Genomic DNA, 26203 nt, shown 5'->3' on the forward strand with positions numbered 1-26203 from the left:
CTCTAAAGCACTGAAGATGAAGTAAGATCCTCTCGCCACCCCCAATACCTTCCTACTGTGCTCTGTATCTCTCAAAAAGATGCAGCTGTAAACTGTCACCCACGCTTGCTGTCCTCCCTTTTCTAACTGGTCACCAGGCCCCACCCATTCTCTCTCAGATCTGCAAAATCCAGTCCCACCTTTTATAACTTAAGTGGGACCCTCAGATTACAACTCAGCCTGCACCAAATCAACTGCCTTCCACATGGAGGTCCGAGTGAGTCTCTAAACCACAAGTCCATCTCTTCTTTGGTGTTTCCCACAGCCTTCAGGATAAACACCCAAACTTCTGACAGGACAAACAAGGCCCCCTTCTCTTGGGCCCCACTAAGTTTCCAGTATCAACTCTCATTTCTTTCCCAAACCCTGAGTTCCAGTCCTATACCTTAGTTTTGCCATATTTTCTTATATTTCTCAAACTTTGACACACACTGCTCCCTCCTGCCACCCCAGGACCTTCTACATATCCTTAGAAAGGATGGCACCTCCTCCAAGAAGCCTACCCTGAACTTTCCCTTCCAAGATTCTGTGCTCTGCAAAGGGGAAAGATCGGGCGGAGGGATCCATTAGGAGTTTGGGATTAACAAAGACACACGACTCTATATCAAATAGATAATCAACAAGGACCTACTGCATAGCACAGGGAACTCTACTCCATATCCTGTAACAAACTGTGCGGGAAAAGAATCTGAAAAAGAATGGATACATGAATAACTAAACCACTTTGCTGTACACCTGAAACTAACACAATATTGTACATCAAGTAACCTCCAATATAAAATAATAATTAAATTTTAAAAAAAGATTCTATGCTCTGCAGCACCAGAACTCACTTCTTCCACAGCACTGACTACTGTGCTTGTGTTTACCTGCCGCCCAGTAGAAGGGGAGATTACCTAGGGCAGAAGCATGGTCTCCAGCAGCCCTTGGTTCTGACAACTCATTCAAGTGCCAGGCTACTTTACACACATAACCTGCTTAATTAATTCTAAGAACCCACAGAAAGAGTGGTTTTTAATGTCATTTTACAAGTGTGGGGATTGCAGTTCAAAAGTAACCTGCCAAGGCCACAGAGAGCATAAGCCCTGGAATTCAAACCCTAAGCTGCCTTCACACCAGTGCTCTTTGCACTATATGATACGACTACTGAAAAACAGATTTTTTTTCCTGAACCCTGTTTTAATGGAAAGGAAATGAAGCTGGGATATATCAATTTCCTAATCGCTTTGGCGTGTACCAGGCAAAGTCGTTCAACAGACCAGGTAACATCTGTGGAACAATTAACGATGCTCCAAACTGTCCTAAGTGTTCTACATTGTAGGGTCTACAAACATTAACACAGTGCGTCCTTGTAACCTCCAGAGAGAGTGAGTCCTGTTCAGCCCATGCTACAGATGAGAACACTGAGACCTAGAAGCCTTAAGGCACTCGGCCGGGGTCACCGAGCCGGCAGGAGTCCTAGGCCGCATGCCCCATCTAGCGCACACACACCCGGGCACTGGGCACTGGTTCTAGTGCCCACCCTCCACCTTGCACCATCTAAAACCCCGCTTCGCAGCGCCCACATGAGAGCCCCTGGAAGCGGGAAGTACAAAGCTGTCTCAAACAGATGAACCAGTTTGCAGGGCAGAAGTTGAGACACAGATGTAGAGAACAAACGTATGGACACCAAGGGAGGAAAGCCGCGGGGGGGTGGGGATGGTGGTGTGCTGAGCTGGGCGAGTCGGATTGACATGTATACACTGATGTGTATAAAATTGATGACTAATAAGAACATGCTGTATAAAAAAATAAAGTAAAATTCAAAAATCAAAAGAAAGAAGAATACTGTCTACTGTCCTCCACGCCCCCTGGAACACTCACTGTAAATATCCAGGAGGTGCTTGCAGAATGAATGAATCAATGAACAAACAAGCTCACTCATTTCAAACGTGCAGTCACATGCGTAATCTGACCTTCCGAGAAGTTAAGCTTCTGGAAGGAGCCCATTTTCTTAATGTATTCAGCATCGAGTCATCACAGAATATGAACTCTTATAAAGTACTGCCTCCTCACTTCCCATCAGAGAGCAAAATTCCTCAGCAGGGAAATGGGAGGGTAGCAGACATTACCCGCAAACTTTAGGAAGGCTGCGGCTCGCTGAGCACTTCACTAGGGCCCCTGACCGCCTGCCTGGTAGTAGGACAGACACACCAGGAACGGCTGCTGACCGGCAGAAAGAGCGCCCGGCCACGCAGGCAGCACACCCCGCACCCTGCCAAGCGAGGTCCGGCCAGCAAGGGAAAGACGCTCTCCACTGCAGAACCGCCCACCACTAGAAAGCCAGGTCCTGCCAGGGCCTGGACACACGAGGCCTTCCTTACAAGGGTTACAAATCTGTGGCCTTGCTCTGCCTCGAATAAAAGACAGTGACGGGGACAACGTGACCATCTCCAGATGAACTTCCAACTTCGTTTCAAGTGCCTGGGTGCTGGGTCACAGTGGATTTCTCAACTCTTCCAATATTCAAAAATATCAATTTCTAAGATGCAGGAGGGTTGTTAAACATACACTTAGCACAGACCCCAGTCCCACTCCTGAGTATTTTCTCAAGTGAGGTAAAAACCCAAGTTCACATGGAAAACTGCCCTGGGATGTTTACAGCAGCTTTATTCCTGATCCCCTCAAAAGTGGAAACATCCCACAAGTCCTGCCACCCGCAGGCGAATGGACAAACGGAAAATGGAATACAACACAGCCAGAAAAAGGAGTGGCTTCTCATACCCACAACAACAGGGATGACGGACTTCCCTGGTGGTCCAGTGGCTAAGACTCCGCGCTCCCAATGCAGGGGGCCCGGGGTCCATCCCTGCTCAGGGAACTAGATCCCCCATGCCGTAACTAAAACATACTGCACGCGGCAATGAAGATCCCATGTGCCGCAACGAAGACCCGGCACAGCCAAGTAAATAACTAACTAAATAAATATTTAAAACAACAACAACAACAAAACAAACCCGGGAGGAATCTCGCATAGGTTTTGCTGAGCCAAAGCAGCCAGAATCAAAAAGCTACATGCTGTTGTTCCGTTTATCTGACTTTCTGGAAAAGCCAAAACCTTAGGGACAGAGAGGAGATTAGTGGCCAAGAGGCTAGAGGCACTCTGGCGCCAAAGGGCAGCAAATGGGATGACAGGATTGCTCTGTCGCCTGATGGCGATCAAAACTCCTACAACTGTGCACTACAAGTGAACTATGCTTCACGGCTACTAAGGACACACAAATTATTACATTTTGAAAAATGCGCCGGCCAGCCATCCCGTGCATGACAAGTGCAGTAAGAGGGGCGGGGAGGCGAGGCAAGTGGATCAGCTGGAGTTCTGAAGGTTCTCCCCACTTTCAGTTTCCCTCCCCTGGCATGTCTCCCCGCCCGGCCCACTGCTGCTCAGGCCGCCCACCCGGGACACCCGGAGTTACCCAACCGGAAAAGCCAGAGCCCAGGCTCAGCCACGCCTCCAGGCACAGGAAGGGCAAAAATAGAAAGCGCCAGTGCGCAGTGGAGGGCTGGAAACCCTCGGACCTCAGATAACTGCGGAGAACCGGGCCTCGGAGTCAACATCGGCTCCCAGGCGGTCCCAGCGTCCCAACCCCGACCCCGGTCGCGACACAGTTTCCACAAAACTGACACACACGGAGCCCGCGCGAGGGGCGGGTCGCGCGGGCTTCCCCGCCGGGTCGCCTGGAGGCCGGTCCCCCGCAAGCTGAGCGCACGAAAGGGCGCCCCAAAGGCGCCGGCCCAAGGCGCCCGCTGCGCTTTCCCTCCGGAAGGTGGGCTGCGGGGCCCAAGCGTAAACCCTGAGACAAGGTACACGCACACCACGCCGCCACAGGGGACGAGAGGCCGGGCGCCCACCTGGCCGGACACCCTGCATTTCTGGAATCACCGGACTTCTGTGTAAATTTCCCTTTGGCGTGTCATTTTCCAAAGGCCACTCAAGATCAGGGGACGGAACGCCTCCTCTCCAAGTGTCCTGCCAGCCCACCCACTCAACATCAGAGGGACAAAATGCCTAACTAAAACAAAACAAAACAGAAACACAAAAAACTGGAGAGAGGGAGGAAAGGGTGCCCTCAAAAATAAAAAAAACCTAAGCACGTTGACAGCGCTAAGAATAAACTACCAGGAAACAGAATCCCTACATGTCAGATCCGGAAGTACAGAAGGGCAAGCCCGCCGGCAGTCCAGGCCCGGGGGGACCTGGGTCCCCAGCCCTGCAGAGCCAACCGCAGACCGGCTCGGGCGCCCCTCGGAAGCGCGGGGTCCCCGCGGCCGAGTCTGCGCCCCCGGCCGGCGCCGGCTCCCCTCTGCCCACCCTGCGCGCGGGGGCTGGAAACGGCCGCGGAGAACCACGGCGTGGGGGGAAGGGGGGCTCCAAAGAAGGTCTGGCGACTCGAGTCGCTCCGTTTCTCAGTGGGCTCAGCGCGCGCCGTGGGGGAAGAGGGGCGGGGGTCCGGGAGGAGGGGACGGGTGGCACTTACGTAGACCTGCAGCGGCCACAGGCAGACGGCGGGCTCGGCCCCCACGAGCGACTCCAGCCTCAGCTCCAGCTTCTCCCCTATGTCTTCGCGCGCGGCCCCCGCACCGTGCTAGTCTGGCGGTTGGGGGAGGGGCGCGGCGCCGCCGGCGGGGGCGGGGCAAACGGGCAGGCGGGCGGCTGAGGGGAGGGGGCCTGGCCTGGGCCTCAGCCGCCGCCGCCGTCGCGCTCCCGTCCGGCCCCCGGTTCCCTCTTTGTGGTCACAGGCCTGGGGCCTCCAGCGCTGCTGCGAACTCGGGCCGGCGTGAGGCGAGCCCAGTGAGCCGGGGGCCGGGGCGAACCACTCACGGCATGCGCGGCCCACCCCGTGAACTCGCCCGCTCTCGCGACGCACGCACGCACGCCCGCCCGCACGTCTTCGGCTGCCCCCGGCCACCCCCAGCGGCCCGAAGTGGGGACCCGAGGAGAGCCCTCGGGGCCTGGGGTGGCGGGTTCGACTCCCGCCCTTGACGTACCGTGACACACACACACACACACACACACACCCCAATAAGAAGATTATAATTCCTCATTAAACATGACAGCCGGAATCCCGGCTTCTGTTCACAAAAATGCCGTGTATTTAGCCTTTGCTAGGCACCAGACCGCGGACGCTCAGTACTGGCAAAAAAGGAAATGCCCTGCCCTCATGGCACTGCCATTTTAATTGGAATAGTAGTGACAATGGTCAAGGGAGAAAATAAAGTGTCATCATCGCCACGGGGATGGTTAATCTCATGTGCGCACTGCGTGGGGCCCCGGCAACCACAAACATTATTCCAGATGTGGCCAGGAAGGTATTTTTCGGAAGAGATTAACACTGAAATTGCTCCATTTTGCGTAAAGGAGATTGTCAGTGCCGCGGCGTGGGTGGGCCTCGTCCATCAGTTGAAGGACTGGAGAGAAAAATGAGGTTCCCTAGAAAGAGGGAACTGTTCCTCCAATGGCCTTGGGACATCAGCTCTTCCCTGTGTCTCCAGCCCAGAGTCCTGCCCTGACTTGCCTGCCTCACGGTCACGAGTCAACTCCTTAAAACAAAACTATATATGTAAAAATACTGAATATATACAAGCCTATTAATTTGTATATGTGTGTATACATATTATATATGTATACACATGTTTATATGTGCGTGCGTTTGTAGTATATGTGTAAGTACTATATACAGTATACATACAAGCCTATATGTGTGTGTATATATTGTATGCATGTATGTATGTGTATATATATAGTATACATATTATAAATGTGAACATGCTGTATATATACACACACCATATATTGATATATGGGTGTGTGTATATATACAGTATAGGTACACTGTATGTATGTATGTATACAGTGTATATTTATATATAGGTGTGTATATATGTTGTATACCTGTATGTGTATACGTTGTATAGGTATTATATGTATATATGTATATACTATATATAGACACACTTGTGTATGTATTTATATGTGTATTTACATGCACATATTTACATATAGGTGTGTATGTGTGTGTATACATTGTGTATATGTATGTGTATATATCTTATATATATGATATATGTATATATATGATGAATTTATATATACAGTACATATATATTTTTATGCTACATGCTTTTATATGTAGGTGTATATGTGTGTCTATATGTACGTGTATGTATTGCATATATTATATATGTATGCATACTATATACATATACACACCTAAATATCTTTGTATGTGTGTATATATGTATGATATATATGTACCTAGGTGTCTATTGCATGTTATACGTATGTGTACATACTGTATATATATAAACTATGCATTTTATGTGTGTATGTATAGTGTATATGTATGTGTGTATTGTATATGTGTATATGTGTGTATACATACTGTATATATACAAACTGTGCATTTTATATGTGTGTATATATGTGTGTGTGTTGTATATACTATATGTGTATAAGTCTGTATGCATACTGCATATATACACAGCTGTATATTTTTGTATGCATGTACATATGTACATGTGTGTGTATATATACACACATAAACCCTATGGATTCTGTTTGTCTGGAGAACCCTCACTGATACGGACACTTCTGACAATTGAGCACCTGCCCTTTGCCAGCCAGGGAGCCAAACGCTTGTCTTTTCGGTGTCTGCCTTAAGTGTCACAAGTCCCGGGAGGGAAGGTGATGCCGCTCCTGCCAGTTGAGGTGCCTCAGGGTCAGAGAGGTGCACAGCGCGGGGGGCTGGAGCCTGGTGGAGCCCAGGTGGAGTTCTAGCAGCAGTACAGCCTAGCAGTCCCACTTCCCCGGGTGCTTCTCACAAAGACGCCGAGGGAGAGACTGGGTCTGAAGGAGGGGATGAGGAAGCTTCCGTGGGTCCGCAAGCCCAGACCAAGGCTGACTCGTCAAGGGTGTTAGAGGTCAGGACTGTGGTCACCCTGGGGGTGGGGTTACACAGAGCCATTCCCATTCTGGAAAAGTATCCATTCTGCTCTTGTTTGTATGTTTACCCCCCTCCCCCAAATCTTTTAAAAACAGATTCTCTTGGCTGCTGGGAGCACACACGGGGAAGTTGTGTGTGAGAGGGTGCAGTCCAGGGGACAGGGAGGATAAGACCCCCACCCTTAGGGCCAGGAGTGGCTCAGCTTTGTGAGCTAAGGATGGCCCGCGAGGTCCCAGAGAGAAGGGTCCCTACTCCGTCCCTGCTCCGTGCACCCCATTCCAAGCCTGAGAAGCCTAGAGCCACCCACACACACACACACCAGGGAGGAGAGCCAGTCACCCTGGCTCACAGGCTGCGGCTCCAAGACTCCTGGCACTAGGAGCTCAGCTTTCATGCCCTAGGACAGGGCCAGAGCTGTTGTCTCCGGAAACCCTCTGTCTCTCGCCCGCCCTCCCTCCCTCCCTCCTCCGCCTCTTCCCCTCCCGCTCCAGCTGGCCTGCCCTCCACCCTGCATTTCTACACAGGATGGCTCACAGGCAGCTGCTCCCTGTGTCCACCCACCACCATTCGATGGATGACAAAGCAAGCCCTGGGGACTTCCCTGGAGGTCCAGCGATTAAGACTCCGAGTTTCCACTGCAGGGGGCGCGGGTTCGATCCCTGGGCAGGGAAATAAAATCCCACATGCCGCACGGCACGGCCAAAAAAATAAATGAATAGAAAATAAAGTTATAGTGATGAAACAGCCATAGTGGTGCTAGGATGGGACATATAGCTCTATGGTATAGAATAAAGGTCCAGAAACAGATATATGAGAACTTGATATGACAGAAAGTGGGGAAATTAAGGACTTTTCAATAAATGGCATTAGGACAATTGCATATCCATGTGGGAAAAAGTAAGTTAGAAAAAAAAAAGCAAGCCCTGGTCAGGTGTGACCTTGGGCCCAGGGTCATTGGCACACATTGTCCTGTGGGATGTTCTTCCTTAGACTCCTTCCTCCCTCCTGTGCCACTTTCCCTGCCAGGTAAAGAACTCTGCCTGGTCAATAAGACCCTAGAGGTCCTTGGCCATTGCTACTGCAGTTGGAATTGTTACTGTGTTTACATAGGGTGACCAACACCCACCCCCAGTTTGCCCAGGACCGCTCAGGTTTGAGCGCTGGAACTGTGGGGAAACCCTCATTCCCGGGGAACCCCAGAAGGCTGGTCAGCCTACTTAGGACGGATCTCTCACTTGATCTCCCAACCCCCGAGAGCCAGAAGGGGAATCTCCCCCCTCCTTCCATTGTAACCTTCATTCATTCATCCACCCATCCCTTTATTCAACTCCTTTATTCAGCAAGTATTTATGAAGCATCTACTACACATCAGACACTCTTCTAGGTGCTGGGGACAGTAAACTGAGAAGGTGTGATTTATTACATAGGGATGATGTCTCGGAGACCACTGCAGGGCAGGGGAGCTGGGAAAGGGAAGGGGCAGTTCTAAATGCAGGCTCTGACGGGATTGGGGCAGACCTTGCCCTGGGACAGGCTGCTTGCTTCAACACAGCTGTCCTCACCCAGGGCCATCCTGCCCCCGCCTCACCCAGTTCTTTGGTCATGTCTGGGGAAAATCTGTGGTGGTCACAACTGGGTGGGAGGGGCCCCTGGAATCAAATGGGTGGGGCCAGGGATGCTGCTGAACCCCACACAGTGCCCAGAAGGGGCCCCCAGCAGAGGATGACCCGCCCCAAATAACCCCAGTGCCGTGGGGGAGACCCTGCACTAATATTATTCAGACCCGCTGGTGCCCCTAGATTCCTGCACAGGCAGGGACTCTAACCGGGTCATCTCTGTATCACGAGGTGACCTAGAGTGGGGCAGCCAGGAGGGCTGAGTATCGGGGGTGAAATGACAAATCTCTGTGCCCACTCTCCCCGCCGCACCCCAGGGCCGATGGCCTCTATCTCCTCCCTGTGCAGGTAGCTTTTCCCTGAGCCATTTCTTCTTGTCAAGGTCCCTGTCGCAGGTTGGGTTCCCCAAAGATGACGTTGAGAGCAAGGATTGGAGTGCAGGTGGTTGATGTGAGACATGAAGACAACAGATACAGCTGCCATAGGGTCCCGCAATTCCACTCCTGGGCATAGATCCGGAAAAAACTCTAATTCAAAAATATACGTACACCCCTGGGATTTCCCTGGTGGTCCAGTGGTTAAGACTCCGTGCTTCCAGTGCAGGGAGCATGGGTTCCATCTCTGGCCAGGGAACTAAGATCCCACATGCCGTGTGACAAAAAAAAAAAAAAAAAAGAAAGAAAGAAAGAGAGAAAGAAAAAGAAAGAAAGAAAGAAAGAAAGAAAGAAAAGATACATACACCCTAATGTTCATTGCAGCACTATTTACAATAGCCAAGATGGGGAAGCTACCTAAATGTTCACTGATGGATGAATGGATAAAGAAGATATGGTACATATATACAATGGAATATTATTCAGCCATAAAAAGAATGAAATAATGCTATTTGCAGCAATGTCATGGATGGACCTAGAGATTATCATACTAAGCACTGTGAAGTACCTGGGGCAGCCACTCAGAGCAAAGCGGCCACCAACCCTGCTGCAGCTGCCCAAACAGAGAGTGGAGGGCGAGGGAAAAATACGTTGGCTTCTCCCATCCCCCTGCCCTCCACCTCTGGCCAATGTTTTCCACTGGCTGAACCTACCTGGAAAAGAGTTGGCGAGGAAATCTGGGCGATGGGGTTTGCAGGATCAGCCCTGTGACACGGAGCAGAGCAGTGGAAAGACAGGGAGCCAGTCTGAGGCAAACAGGCAAATGGCAGCGCAGTACCCACTGCTCCCTACCTCTCCTGTGCCACTGAGTGGAACCATCTTCATGCGCGAGCTTTCTCTTCCCTCATCTCCCACATCTACCCATCCATCCTCTAAGGAGCTCATCCATTCCTCTCTCTTCCTCACAGCCACCGCCATCACTCACTATCGTTACTGCAGCAAGCACCGCTCTGCCTTCTCCTGTCTCCAGACTCCCTCTTCTAATCAGTCACTACACTCCAGCCAGAAGGATTTTTCTCAGATGCCTATCTTACGTCACTCTGCCGCTTCGAGTCCTACAATGGCTGGCCCGTTGTGCTTAGGAACCAGTCCACATTCCATGGCAGGACTTCATCACGTCTCCAGTCTCCCCTCCCCTGACATACGCTTCCATCCTCCACATTCCCACATCCTGAACCTCAGGCCCCTGAATTTCCTGGGGCGGCTCTCAAGTCAGGGCCTTCACATGTGCTATTCGCTGTCTTCACAGAGCCCTCCCCTATCCTGCACCTCTTTGGACTTAAGCCCGCTCATGTTGGCCTCAATGGCAGTACTTCTAGGAAGACGTCCCTGGTCCTCCTCACCTGTGTTCCCTTGCACCCAAGACTTTCCCCGGTGGTAGGGGTATCAGATTTAACAAATAAACCATGCAAGTTTAACCGGGTGTCCTGTATTTTATCTGCAACCCTACCTGATAGGCACTTGTTTCAGAGTATGACAATTGCATGTTGACATTTTAATTTCCCTACTAGGCTCCAAATCGCTTAAGGATAATGATCTTGTCAATATGATTCCCCATTTTGCTAACTAACTAGGTAAGGTTGGATGAATGGATCAGTGACTTGTGGATGGGAGTTTTTACTTGAAATCGTATAGAACTAGACTTCAGCCCTAAACAGGAGAGAGGCTTAAGAGACTAAAGGGAGGCTAATGACAATTACTCACCCAAGTGGAGGCTCCTAGGTTAGTTCTGGGCCAGCCTCTCAGGGTGTAAGAGAAGAACTTGGAGGTGGAAACTGTACACTAAAGGGAAATGACCAGAAGGTATGACTGGCAATGATTATGTAAAGCTTTCAGGCTGCACAAAGCTAACAGACTAACTTCAGCTGGTTTGGGGATTGCTCTGGCTCAGTTCTGAGTCCTGCACACAGCTGGAAAGTTTATGCTCCTGCTGCTGGGGTTAAAACAGTGGAAAAGGCCAGAAGGGTGATGCCAAAGATCATCGTACTCTTTTGACCTCGCGATGGTTTTCTAATAGAAAGCTCAAATCTTGCTATTTTCAGACCCGGTACCCAAGGGCAAGTACGTAACAAATATGAAAAAAGTGAGAAAGGTGGAAGAAAGGCAAATTAGAGCCCACCATCTGAAGAGGCAGCCTCTACCGGCTGCAGACAAACCTCCATGCTGCAATGCAGGCCCCAATTTTCTCCCCCTTCAAGAAAACACGGGAATCAAGATGTTAATGCTTCATCTCATGATTTTTTTTAACATGCCCATTAAGTCAATAAGTATTAAATGGTTCAAAAAGAACACAACTATAAGTTTATTACTCTGTGCGGGCTTCCAACACTTTACGTGGAATCAACATGTGTCTCCAGGCTGAGATTCCCCTCAACTTGCAAACCTCAGGCAGATGCTGATTCAAATCCCAGAAGCCTCTAGTTGAAAATCAATGTCTGAGATGCTCTGTGGAATCTAGGGAAGCATTTGCTAATTTGCTCTGGGGCGAAATCTTCTATCAATATCAATCAGGCATGAATGTAGATAATTCTCCCACGCTACCAATATAGTCATCTATATGCTTAGTCAACATTTATTGACTATCGCATGGGGAGGTTTGGTGGTCAGTAAACAGTGGAAAGAGGCCCAGAAAAAAAGGGGGTACACTCAGGCTTGAAATCCACCAGGTACACGCCTCTGCTGCCATACCAGTTATTTAGATACTTATCTACTACTTCCATCCTAGTTGGTTAACAGTCTCTGCCCCAGCCCTAGCCCTGTGGGCCTCAGACCCCAGCAGTAGGCCACTCATCTGTGGCCACCTACGGCAAGGTGGTGCTTTCCTGGAGTCATCCTCCTTTGGCCACTTGTAATTTGGCCCTCTTTAGGGTACCATACTAGTTGTTCAATATTTTGAGCATCACACACCAACTCTCCAAAGAGAAAGTAAAGTGATAAAGGTTCCCCCAAATGCTCACGTGGCTTTTGTCTCTCCCTAACCTCTTTTCTTGATTAACTCCTGCGCAACCATTCAGATATCAACTCAAATGTCACTTCCCATTTCGCCGTCTGGACCGTGTCTCCCTGACATTTATTCTCGCAGCTCTGTTCTTTCACTTCATATCTTGTATCCATTTGCTTATTTGTTTGTCTGCCTCCCTGATGAAGCTGTAAACTCCATAAGGGCAACAAAAAGCAGAACTTATTTGGCAAACTGCACAGGCTTCTATATGGTTTACGTGGGATTGGCCACCTACCCAGCTCCAAAGATGGGTCCTGTTGTATTCCAGCCAGTTAGCATGTCCCTTCCTCCAGGTCCTACTCATTGGCACAAGAACGAGAACCTGATCTAAGGCAGCCCAAGCAGAGTGAGGCTGGACACTCTGGCGAGGAAAGTAGAGCTACAGACCCGTTCTGAAGAGGCAATGTCACCAATGTGGTTATCATGAAGCATGACACGAAGGAGGACAAAGACGCAGAGTCCCAGAAAGATGGCTCCAAAAGATACACAACATGGGCCTCTCGAGTAAACCAGATCTGGGCTGGCCCTTGTGTTTGGACTGTTCAGTTACATCAACCAATAATTTTTTTCTTTTTTTTTTTTTTGCTTTAGCCAGTTGGGATGAAGGTTTCTATGTATTGTGACCAACAAAATCCTAACTGATATATCTTGTCCCTGTATCCACAAGAACCTTGCTCATGAAAGACACCATATTTGAACAATATGCCATTGGGAGAACTGGAGATGGCTTAATGGGGGAGGTGACTGGGTAACATCAGCTGGAGCCTTAATTTGAACATACTTCTTTAGAAAATATGTTAGACTGCCCAAGATTTAAATTCATCAGAAATTCAGGAGTATTTTCCCCGGTGTGTTTTACAGCAGAATTGTTCCTACCTGAGGTTATTAACCTGCTCACCTGTCATTTCCTAAGAACTCCTAAAGATTTCTGCTTCAAATCCTGGACTTTCAACCTAAAGAACCTATGGTTTTAAATTGGGGGAAGGGAACAGGAAAGAATGATTCAGCCTCTAGCCGCTTTTTACTCTGCTGGATAAGATCATTAATATTTTCCCCCCAGAATGACCTGTGACTTCCTACATTTCTTACATTTCAACTTCAAGTTTCATTTCTCGGGATGCCTACAGCTTTTCACCTGGCTAGATGGAAGCCAAGATTTTACTTTTCTCTTGGGGGCTATTCTGCTGGGCTAGAGTCATTAGAAGCAACTTTAACTTCAGGTTATTATAAATATCACATCTTTTAAAGCATAATCAGGCTATGTGGTTCATCATCTGGTTATTAGATTAAAGGTCTGTGTGGCCAAAGGGCTGTACTTCTACAACTATTGAGAAATAAACAACCTTGACTAGTCAGGGAAGGAAAAGTCTGCAAGTCGGTCCCCATAGCCTGATCAGGGGATTCTTTTCCTCCTTCCCTGATTCACCAGAAAGCACACTTGCCCATACTGTTCACATTCTCAAAGTATGTTTGTTACTCTCAGAGCTCCTGGGATACATATCCTCCAACGGTTGCCTTTTGTCAATGAACTGTTCTGCACAGCTCCGCTGCTTATATTTTTTTTCCTTTGGGAGAGAGAAGAGTGGCTTGTAAAACTACTAGTGGAAAATAAGCATTAAGAATCACTTCACCTTCTTCATCAAATAAATCCACCTCAATTACTGGTTCTATGAACCAGTATGTAATTCAAAAGTTTGATGAAGAACAGAATACTTTGAGTCTCAAAATATCCCTCCATAAATTACTTATTAACTACAAAGAGACAAATAATAACTTCACAGTGGAGAAAGTGCGGGGGCACCACCTTAACCAAGATGCTAAATGAGACAGATGACCATCAAGGGGCTCCTGTAAGGATGCACAGAGAGACACACCGTCACCTCTGTGGAACCCCATCCAAAGCACAGAACATGAAAGAACCATGAGGAAACAGGACAAACCCAGAATCAGGATCATTCTACACAACAACCAGCCTATACTCGTCACAAACTCTCATAATATGAGGAACAAAGAGGCTGAAGAATTATTTCATACTTAGACCAAAGTGACATGAGAACTAAGTGCAATGCATGATTGTAGACTGGTTCCTGGCCTGAAAAATTTAGCCATTAAGGATGTTACTGGAATAACTGGCAAAATTTGAATATGGATGGTAGATCAGTCAACAGTATCAATGTTAAATTTCTGACTTAGACCACTGTGCTGTGGTTTGGTAAGAAAATGTTGTTTCGCTTAGGAAGTAATCACTACTTCCAGGGAAAAGGGCAAAATGTGTCCTTACCCTTAAGCGGTTCAGGAGAAAAAAAACATGTATATATGGAAAGACAGTGAATGCCAAAGCAAATAAAGCTAAATATTAATAACTGGTGAATCTAGGTAAAGCACATACAAGAGTTCTTTGCACTAATCTTGCAACTTTTCTTTAAGTTTGAAATTATATCTATAACTATATATCTACATCTAGATAGATATATAAAAATCAACACACACAATTCAAAATAAAATGCATCAACCTAAAATTCAGCCTATTCTTCAGGTATTGCTGGCAATCTGAAGAGAAACAAAGGCTAGGATACCAAAAGGGATTGGGTCAGTAGATTCATTCATTAGGACCCTGAGTACATTTCTACTAACTTAAATTATGCTTTCATTTGAATCAAACATTTTGGACTGCCTTCAACTTAGTACCAATTACATATAAACACTCAAAGTATGAATTCCATACTTTTCCCCAAGTGAGGCACAAGGCTGTCAGTATTCTCGTGTGCTAACAAGTAAGCAAGGCCAATTTCTATAACCTAACTATAGGACTTCTGGGTACGTAAATTTTTTCTCATATGCCCAGTTCCCTATTTTCTTAGAAAATCCAATTTGCTCTGGGATTTCAAATACCACAGGCTCTTGTTTTTGTCACAACAAATGAACTATTTTATTCTGTAGATTCTTAAAAAGAAATTCAATGAATCTTTGCTCACTGCTAGCTTTTCGAGATCTCTCCCAATATCTCTTTGATCAAGCTTTCCTACCCACTCTGGAATAATCCAGGGGTAATGAGAACTTCTTACCTTCTTTAGCCCAAAAGGAGCCAATTCATCACAAGCTGTCATGGATTCTGATTCTAAATTACCAAGAGCCCCATTACTAACAGAGGCAGGGAATCTTCTTTGCAATTAAAGTGATTGATTTCTTTGCAGACGCAGTAGCATTTCACTTTTTAATTATGTTCATTCGCATCAAATGTGAGAAAATTCTTCCTCATTTTATTTTCCATCCAAAGGACACGATACAACAAACATTAATCCCAGAGTGATACAAGGCCAGACCTGCAAGGGCCTTAGGCAGAGCTGGACATCTATCAATGGGTCTTGTCCATTTTACAGGGTCTTAGTGGCTCCTTAAGCTCTAAAGGGGAGAAAAGGGACTAATTATTTGTTACATCACATACTTCACCTAAGGGCTGGCCAAACCTTCCAGCATCTGCTAAGTTGTGAAGAGACAGCATTAGATGTTTAGATAAACATAGACTAGTGCCGAACAGAACAATTTTGTTTCTTGTGCAGGAAAAGAACAGAGCCACAGTGCTGGGGATAAAGCAGTGTGTGCAGGTAAACATAAGCAACGTGGGAACAAATCTGTTTTTTCTCACTTAGGTGGTATTAACATGGTTATGTGTTGTCAAATTTTGAAAGAGAAAAATAAACAAAAACAGTTTGGGAGAAGAAGGAGGACACTCCGGAGGATCTGAAGGAACGTGAGGCCACCAAGGCTTACACAGATTTCCCAAGGCCTGAAAGACACCTGTCTGTCCACTTTGCTTTTAACCTTAAAGACTGGCCAGTTGTGGCTCCCGCAGCCTGTAGACCCGGGGCCTGCATCCTTATCTCCCCTTCCCCACTCTCCACGTGGTCAGCAGACTGGCGTGCGTTCACTCACTTGAGACATTCAAAGGTCAAGGTTTTCGCTCAATGAGTATCTTCCAGCGATCTGTGCTCCAGACAACAGTGACTACCCTTTGTCCTGGTATGAATGCAGTTGCTCGCCGTTTCCCAAACACTTTCACACATATGTAAAGAAGAGTCTGGGAGCCCTCCAAGATTTTAAATTTTAGTTAAAAATGAAATTATATAGTAAGCTTTTGAAAAATTAAAACATCCACGTATGTGAGATTGTACCTCTGCCTTTACTGCAGGCTGTTTGCAAAATTCAGGAAGCCCTGCCTTTCCATTCATTAAACACATAGTCGTTGAGCACCTCCTAAGGGCAAGGCAGGATGCCAGGTGATGGAGGTGGAGAAACAGGGCTTGTTCCTTGCTCCGATGGGGAAGGCACGTAAGCAGACACCCTCGGCACAGGAAAACACAGAATGGAGGTGCTGTGATGGGATAAAAGGGTCACGCTTATAAGAACAAAGGAAAAGCGCATCCTTCCAATGCAGGAGACACAAACAAGCTCAGGAGGTTGGCAGGTGTCTTGAAGGAACATCAGTCTTGCTGAGGGGGGGCAGAAACTCCAGGCTTACCCGACGTAGCACGGGCATATACGCTCGCCACATCCCAAGAACCAGAAACACAAGAAAGAAGAAGCCAGACCAGACACCACAAAGCTGTGACCGTTGGGCTCAGAAGTCTGGGATTTTTATGAACCAAGGAGGAGCATGAAGGGGAAGTGATGGTCCAACTGGCGGTGCTGGTAGGGGCAGGTGGGGGCAGATGAGGCTGCTGAAATGATCCACTGAGGGCTGACAGAGCTGGCTGTGGCAATGGGAATGGAAATAAGTGGAGATTCAAGAGATTTGGGGCCGGTACAAACCACAGGGACTTGGAACCATCATATGAATGGATGAGGAAGTAGGCAAAATAGACTCTGAGCACTATTATATGTGAACACTTGGATGGCGTCCATGGACTGGCCGGCTTTTGCTGTTGAAACATTTACTGTGTTTAAACAGTCACATCCTGCACTGAGCCCTTGTTTTAAGCTCTTCAAACATCCCTGAGGTAAGTGGGGGAGTTGTTTCAATCCTCCTTTTTACACATGAGAGAACCATGACTGGCAAGGTTTAGCCCTAAGCAGGAAACCCAACTAACCCAACTAATTGGTGCAGAGCTGGGACGAAAGATCAGTGTAGTCCTCATTACACAATCCAGCGAAACACAAAGATGGCTCAAAACTGTCCTAGTGGCATGTTTCCAGCCTAAGTGGGACAAAGTTCATACAACTTTATATCGTGAGCTGTGTTGTAAGGTGGTTTGTTGATAATGTCCATTCCAAAAGCCAACGGAAAGCTACCAGTACGCTGAATCATTAAAAACATGGAGGTACAGGACTCAAGTCTTACACGTTTCTGAAAAAAATACCCTTCACAGATGCTATTTTTAGCAAGTTTTCCCAGCATAAAGTTTTTAAAAGAACAATCCGTCTAAAAAAAGCATGTAAAGAAATTCATTGACAAAGGTTTAGATGTTTTAGGACTTTAATGTCCTTCACACGGTCAACATAAAACACTGACAATGGATGAACAATAGGGGAAAAGACTATTCAGCAAAGATCTTCCTTCTTCGGCATCACTGGTCAAACACCAGAAAGAGAACGATCACGTGAAGCAACAGTAAGGGAATTTAACACAGATTTTTAGTTTAACAGCATAACTGAAAAACAAAACCAACCAACCAACCAACCGATCTTCTACCCACTGAAAGGAAAGGAAAAGTGAATCAGGGAGCTTCCAAATCTTGTGAAGCAGCTTAAAAAGGGAGGGGGAGGGGGAAGGGGAGGCGCACGACTGTTGAGAACCTAACGCTCTAATGCACAAGGTCAAGGATCCTAACAAATTCTCAAAGTCTCAACATATACCAACAAGAACCGTATTAATAGAAATATAAAGGCACAGAGATATAAATGCATAGAGATATAAACTATTTGGTAGTAAAAACAGACCTTGCTATATAAACATATAGTAAGTCACTTCTATCGCTTTATGAGAATAACCGTATAAAGAAAGAATCCAGAAGACCCCACTGCTGTCATCTTGCAAAGGATCAAAATTCAGCACCTAGAGGGCCCCACCCACCCTCCATGCTGTGTGTCTGTGTTTCTCTAAAAATAATAACCTGCAATTGGTATATAAATAAACCCATAGGCAGCTTTGAATATGAGATCTAGGCAGAAAAAGTAGCAGCAAAGACAACAGTAGCTGGAATTTGGTAGAAAAGTAAGAGAAGACTTTTTAAAAGCTTCCAGTTCAAGTCAGAATTAAGGTTAAGTTTCAACAGCTTGGGATAGCTGTGGATGCTTTTCTGTTCTCTGAAAAAAGAAGAAAATCTATCATAAGTATGTTCATTCGAAAAAAATACTGTGTTTTTTAGCCATGCCCAGGTGACTTCCAATTTTGTACACTGTTCAAGGGCAGAGTGTATATTAGTTAGGATGTGCTCATAGCTGGTGCATCTCCAAAAAATGCTTCATGAAGGCTGCCAGCTTCTGACATCTTCGATGGTGACAGCATTATACAGAGAGGCCTGAATGCCTCCAACAGACCCAGAAGAACCACCGATGCAGCCGTTAAGAACAGGAGCATCTGGTTGAGCATCAGGATGACCCTCCTTCCCGTCACCAGCTCCTGCGAGAGTCACGGCACCTGAGGCCGTCGTGTCCAACCTCCCACCTGAAAGCCCCTGCAGGTGGCCAGGAGCGTCACACAGCTCAGTCATTAGAAAATTCCTTTCCAACGGCAGTGAAGGACCGTCATGCTCACAGGTAACCTAGGTTAGCTCAACTCTTCAATGAGCCTGCTGTGCAGGGGGCAGGGAGCGGGCAGCTATTCTCATGCGTGAAAACATACATCTTCCATGGAGCTCACAGAATTAACTACTCTCTCTGATGTTCAGGGGAGCAACAGTGTCTGTTCTTACACTGAACAGGCTTGTGCCAGCTGCACTAGAGATGGGATGGCACCCTTTGTGCTGTCAGAGCAGAGATTTTCAAAGGAAATTTTGACCAAAGCTCCTAGAAGGTGTGGCCCCCCCACCCCGTGCTCTCGGCCGTGGAATCGTGCTAAGGGGCCTGTAAGCAGCAGCAGGAGCACCCCTGTAACAAACGGTCTTTCCCAACTAGTTACAATAACTGCTACTCCAGGATGGGCAGGCTCCTAGATGTGTCTCCTTCAGCGTCTGAAAACTAAACCAATTCTCTGACAAGCTTCTGGATGGGACACGTACTCACCACCTATGCCCTTTCAGGGAGATCATACTGAGTTCAAGAGCTTTGTCGAGAAATCTTTTTTCTAAAGCATCATCTCCTTTGGTGTTGCCAATGCGGAATGGAATATTCAACTTGCTTCTATTCTGGGCCTGCACTGGACATCTGAAAAACATGTTTTTTCTTCCAGCTATTTTTCTGCAATGTGCAACTTCCATTAACAAAGCAACAGAAAAGTTTTAAAAACCATTTTCCAGATGCAAACAAGAGATTAAAAAAAAGATCTGTGCCAGGACATTTATCATTTACTTAGGGAGATCACTCTTGCATATGGAACAGTGAGTTAACATTCTCTTATACGACTCATACTTAATTTCCAAGAGCCTCAGTTTCCTCATCTGAATATTAGCAATAATAATAATATCTCCATTTCATACTAGTTATGACAGTTCAGTGGTACAACATAGATGAAGCTTTCAACCCCATGGCAGCCACACAGCAATGTGAATGACCCTTTCTCTACAAGGCTGCAGAGAAAAAACGTAAGTTGGTCCGAATAGTGGCGGTAAGATTTAAAAATAATGAGCAGCAACTTTCAAAGCACTTAAAACACTGTATTGTCCCAAGCTGTGTGACCTTGAACAAGTTACTAGATCTCTCTGTTGTGCCTCTCTGATGTGAGGACTAAATGGCCACAAATTCTCTGCAGCCCTCCCAGCAAGAGGTGGGGTCTAGTGCTCCACACCTTTTGAATCTGGGCTGGCCTTGTGGACTTGCTTTGACCAAGAGACTGCAACAAGAGTGATGCTGTGCAACTTCCAAGCTGAGGCCTCAAGGGGCATGAGGCTTCTATACCTGCCCTCTTAAAACATCACTGCCATGGAAGCAAGCCCGAGCTAGCCTGCTGGAAATAACAGGCCCAGCGCACAGCCAGCACCAGCTGCCAGACAGATGAGGGGGGCCATTTAGACTCTAGGTGGATCACCAGATGACTTTGGTTGAGTAAGTGATCTCAGATGAGACCAGCAGAAGAAACCACCCCACTGAGCCCAGCCCCACCTGCTGACTGAAAAGAATCCTGAGCAAAAGAAATGGCTGTGGTTTTCAGTCACAGTCTTGAAGTGTTCTATGATGCAAAAGTAGATAACTGATAGAATTTAGAACAGCATCTGGAACACATTCAATGCTATGTAAATATCGATTGAAGTCAACAGAGCTGTCTTTTCATTCTCCGCACCTTGCACAGGGATCATACAGACTCTCAAAAATGAATGGGTCAAGTTTCATCTAGGATACGTTAGTATTGGACTTCAGTTTCTGATTTGGAGAGTGAGCAAGCCAAAATTATCTTCCGCTGACAACCAAAGGAGACAAACAGAAGAAGAGCTGACATGCTATTCTGGATTACAAGGAAAATATGTCATAACTCTCTCAATTTTCTCAAGCACATCCTATTTTATTCTTCCACTTCTACAGGGTGGGATTCGTTAAAAGTAAACAGCAAAGAAAAGCAGTGTGAGGAAGCCCCCATTAAAAGCTATGCTCGGCCCTCAGGGCACACACATAATTCCTGTTAAAGTTAATAGGAGTCAAGTGCACGTCGACAGACAGAAGAGACGCAAGCAGGGAAACCAAGTATCTGGTAATAGGCTTTGAGCCTGAATTCCGGGCCCCCCTTTGCACAGGTAGTAGGTATCCTGGTTGACATTGACGTTAAAAATGTAGTGTCTACCCTCTTTGATATTCTGCTGCCTCAGGCTCCCCAGGTGACAGTCCAATTATAGAGCTGGAGCAGCAAAAAGGACACGTGATTTAAGGGGAAAAATATTAAAAGGGGGAAGAATTAAGAACCTGGATTTACAAAGAATCTGTATTTACAGTCGTCCCCCACACATTTACCCATCCTACTGTGAATGTAGGTGGTATCCTGACAGCAACAATGTCATAACAACTAGAAATTGAAGATTAAATTTGCACGGTGCCTGAGAATGTCCCTGCTGTGGGGCTGAGGGAAGGAAGAAAAAGATGAAGGGGAATCAGCTGCTCCCAACCTAGCAAGATGGCTGTGGAGGGAATTCAGATTCCACAGGATAAGCGCTGTGGAAGCACAGAGCTGAGCAAGTACCTCTGCCCAAGGGAAGGTTGAAGGTTTCAGCGGAAGGGAGGTGGGAAGGGTCAGGACAGGGGGAGACGAAGGAAGGGCATCTGGCAGACAGCTGTCTCTGCCAAGGCACGGGGGACCGCAGCAAGTTCTCTGCAGCACCTGAGGTGCTGGGTGCCTGGCTGGGGGCAGGACTGCAGACCGCAGAGGGCCCTGCAGACACGCTCTCCTGGGAACTGGATCCATCGGATCCTGGAGCACGAGGAGCAATCAGGTCTGCACAACAAGGAGTTCTGCGTTGTAGAAAAAGCACTAGGACACAGGGGCTGGAGGGTGGGGACACTGGGGGAGAGGCCTGCTAGAAAGCTCCCACAAAGAACTTTCTAGGTCAACAGAATTAGGGCTCGTGATCAAGACAGGGACACTGGGGAGTTTCAAGCATGGGCAGTAAATGAAAATGCCAATAAGGACCCAACGGTCATATAAATGAGTATAACAGGCCCAACATGACAGACTCAGCACAAACCCCCTATGTTACCTGTTAACTCTGAGGGCCCATTCCTTACTTCCACAGAGAAACAGTCTCCCTTTTGCTTGAAACATACGGCCCTCCCAGTCTGTTTCTCCCACTTTCAGAGACACGGGGATTATGAAATAAGACATCTGGATTTAAATCATCTTCTCATGTTCCAGTAAGGGCTCAAATTGTGTGTTTTAAACCCTGTGAGCCACACCGAGCACTGCCGTGGGCTGTGCTGGGCCACGACTCCCAGGAGTTATCACTAAATCCCACAGCAGGGGCAGGGCCTGTGGCCGAATGAGTTGGGGGCAGGGAGAAGGTGCCAGGCTGACAGAGCGCTAGCAGGGGGCCGGGTGGGTGTGGAAGCAGCAGGTAATCCTGGGACTACAAAGCTTCCAGGACAGAGTCTGAGCAGCACTCCCCAGGGAGTCTAGGACGGAAGCTGATAAGGATGGTTGTGACTGGAAAAGCGGTGCCACAGTCAGTCATAGACATTTAGGAAATCCTGAATTAACAGGGCTACACAGGTTTCTTGACTCAACTTCCTAGAGCGTCTCAAGAGCTCCGGTGAATCGTGAACTCCCAAGAGGACAATTCATACAGGAACAGAGTTTTCCCCAAATGCATGTGGCTGAAAAACCCACTGCATCTCTGGGATGAGTATTCTAGAATGCCCACTGAGAAACCCCTGGACTTCCCAAGGTACCAGAGGGGTGTGTGTGAGGGGAAAGGCACCACCTCAGCGCGAAACAGCATCTCACAAAGGTGGTGACGGTTAGTAGGGCGCAAGAAAACCGCAGGCAGCTGGCAAGCGATGACAAGACGCTCGTTTCAGTGGTGTCTGCTCCAAAAGACAAACCAGAAACAAGAAGGGCGCGAAGAGTGCATCCTGAGGTGAGAGAAGCCCACAAAACAGTCACTAGGCCTCTCCTGACTGCCTAACTTTTAAATAAAAAATTAACTCTAAATTTGCACACGATTAGGAAAACTAGAGTAAAACTATAAAGATCTATTCCCTTCCATAGACGTGGTTGCCATTAACAGTCTTTTGTGCATTTTCAGGATCAGATACACAAATGTGTATACGTGTATATATGCGTGTTTCCGTATGTACATATATACATATATAGTATTTACAAATACAAACACTGTGGGTTTCTAAGTCGAATCATAGAAATGTCCTTTTCTACACCTGCTCTTTTTCCTTTTGACCTCATGACGTATCAGGTCATCTTCCCAGTTTGCTCACAGACCTTCCCCGTTCTCCACACACACGTTACTCCATACCACGGATGGATCCTAATTTCCTTCATCAGACCCCTCCTGAAGGACATCCGGGTTGTCTCTAGATTTTCCCCATTATGTAAGTATCCCTCATTGGACTTGCGGGTGCCTGATTTTATGCACACTTCTGTGCAAGACAGAGTACTGGCAGAGGGCAGGTGCCTAGAAGTAAAAGTCTTTGGTCAAAGAGCAAGAGAGGGGCCTCCCTGGTGGCGCAGTGGTTGAGAGTCCGCCTGCCGATGCAGGGGATACGGGTTCGTGCCCCGATCCGGGAGGATCCCATATGCCGCGGAGCGGCTGGGCCCGTGAGCCATGGCCGCTGAGCCTGCGCGTCCGGAGCCTGTGCTCCGCAACGGGAGAGGCCACAACAGTGAGAGGCCCGCGTACCGCAAAAAAAAAAAAAAAAAAAAAAAAAAAAAGAGCAAGAGAGTTTTGAACTTTCATGAATGCTGCAAACCTCACTCCAAAATTGAACACATTTATTATACTTAACATAGGCAAAGTGTGTTTGTTCCCTCGTCTACACCAGATGTTATCAGTCTTTAGAATTTCTGCCCATCAGAGGGGAAGAAAATACCATGGTTTTAATCTGCATTTCCTAAAGAAGTTGGCCCCTCTTCAACTGTCTAGTAGCCAGCTGTGTTTCTTCTGAGTTGTTTGCTCATACAGGTAGAAACCACCCCCTGCCTTCTTAAAATTTGCTTATCCTTTTTCATTTATTTGTGGGTTCTTCTCTATATCAACAGTAACCTTTATATGTTAATACACTACCCAACTTTGGTGTCTGTCATTTTGTTTTGTTTACATCTTGAACTGTAGAAAAGTTTTAAATTTTCATGGAATTAAATATCTTTTACTTTATGGCTTCTGAGTTTTATGGCTTACTTAGGAAGGCTTCTGTACTCCCTACACTTACACAGAAATTCCCCCCTGTATTTTATATTTGCTTCTTGCATTTAGTTGCCTTTGCATCTTTTTGACTGACTAGAATTTGTGTATGCTATGATGCAAATATCTAATTTCTGTTTTTTTTTTTAAATGAATTATCAATGCTTCAATCAATCAATTAGACAAAAAGTCAAGTTAGACTGTAAAATTGTCTAAGTTAAAATACAGTTCTCAAGTAAACAGGGACCTGTTTCTGGACTTTTCCTCCGATCTCTGTTTCCCTCTGCCAGTGGCTTTATATATTAATAGATCGTATGTTAACATTACATTTTATTAATGTTAACATATATGTTTAAAATGTTTCATCTATCCTTTTGCACTAACTTTTTCAGGAGAACACTGAACTGGCTTCTAGATATTTACTAATTTTTGTGACTATTGCAAATGGGATCTTTCCTTGTTTTTCAGTGTTATTTCTGCCTTATGGGAAAGTAACTGACTTCTACATACTTAGACACAACTGATCACAATTCTGAACATGATCATTTCTAGTTTTTCCACTGATTCCTGCATTTTGAAAAAACAGTCATGATCATCTGTGATTTTTGTTGTTTCCTTAGTAAAGGCTCTGGAAACAGCCCCCCCCCACCAATCTCCCCATGTTCTTATCCTGCCTGATCCCACTTCCCCACTGCACCTGACCCTAACCTGTCTGCACTGCTGTAAAACACTGTCTGTTCACAGGGTTCTGATGACAATAAAAGGTATTCATATCTGTAAAGTGCCAAGGGCTCTGCCTACTTTATTTTATTTTGGGGTTGTCAACAGACACATCACATGCTTCCCTCTTTCCTAAGGCCTGGACCTCACATGAAAGGGAGAAAAGGTGACCTCGTATCTGGATATGGATTTTGTCACTTCAAGAGCTTTATTATATTAAAATTAGTATCTAATAAATATTAAACACTATGTGTCAGGAACATCCTAGGTACGTTCCATAAGAACCACAAATAATATTAACAGCTAACCGTTAAGGAAGTAATTAACTGTTAAGGAATAACCATTAAAGCTGTTTTAATTTTAGCACACCAGAAAATATAAGGGGTATAAATTCTAGTAGCATTAAAAAAAAGAAAGAGGGCTTCCATGGTGGCGCAGTGGTTGAGAGTCCGCCTGCCGATGCAGGGGACACGGGTTCGTGCCCCGGTCCGGGAGGATCCCACATGCCGCGGAGCTGCTGGGCCCGTGAGCCATGGCCGCTGAGCCTGCGCGTCCGGAGCCTGTGCTCCACAACAGTGAGAGGCCCACGTACCGCAAAAAAAAAAAAAAAAAAAAAAAAAAGAGTTACCAATTCTAATAGTAGCTTTTCCTTTTCGACCACTTTCCAAAATTATAGTTCTCTTTTTCTGTCTAGAAGCTTTGGATGGTTCCTTCACCGATGGAGAAGTTATCCACTGGTACTGAGAGAGAAATGATAAATATGCCATTTAAGTTACAGGTAATTTAGGAGGGTTTGATCTTCATTAGAAATTAAGATATTTTAAGTTAATAAAAGGTCTTCAATCTGCATTTCTGGGAAGCTAAATTAAAGCATCACACAACATTTTCAAAAACAGAAAAGCCATTTCATTTGACTAAAAACTTAGTTTTAAGATGGCAGAAAGTACCTTGATAATTTTCTTTTAAGAAAGAAAGAAAAACAAGCCATTAAAGAGAAATTCTTCCGAGAGAATTAAAACATGTTATATACCTCTGACTTAGCACTCCTTCCATTCTGGAGACCTTTTTTGCTAATTGCTTTCATCACAGAATGATTTAAAGTAAAATAAATTGAAATTAGAGTAATTATTTCCCAATGAGTGGCTATTTCCATTTAAAACCAAAAGCCAACTCATTATTGCTTTTCCCATAAAATTAAATATGAAACCTACATTATGTAATTATACACTTATTTCCCCCTTTGTGTATTCTAATTTCTTCCTCAAAAACCTAAGATGCCATCTTGCAGACTGCTCCCAGTGTCTACTATTTTGGCAGCAGCAAAGGTCAGCTTTAAACATTTTGCACCTAAAGTGGCTTTAGATACCTTTGGATAGAAAGTACAGTCTGAGCACCATCCAGACGCTTAGATACCTAAAGG

The sequence above is a fragment of the Hyperoodon ampullatus genome (genome assembly GCF_949752795.1).
Source record: "Hyperoodon ampullatus genome assembly, chromosome: 2".
Lineage (NCBI taxonomy): Eukaryota > Metazoa > Chordata > Mammalia > Artiodactyla > Ziphiidae > Hyperoodon > Hyperoodon ampullatus.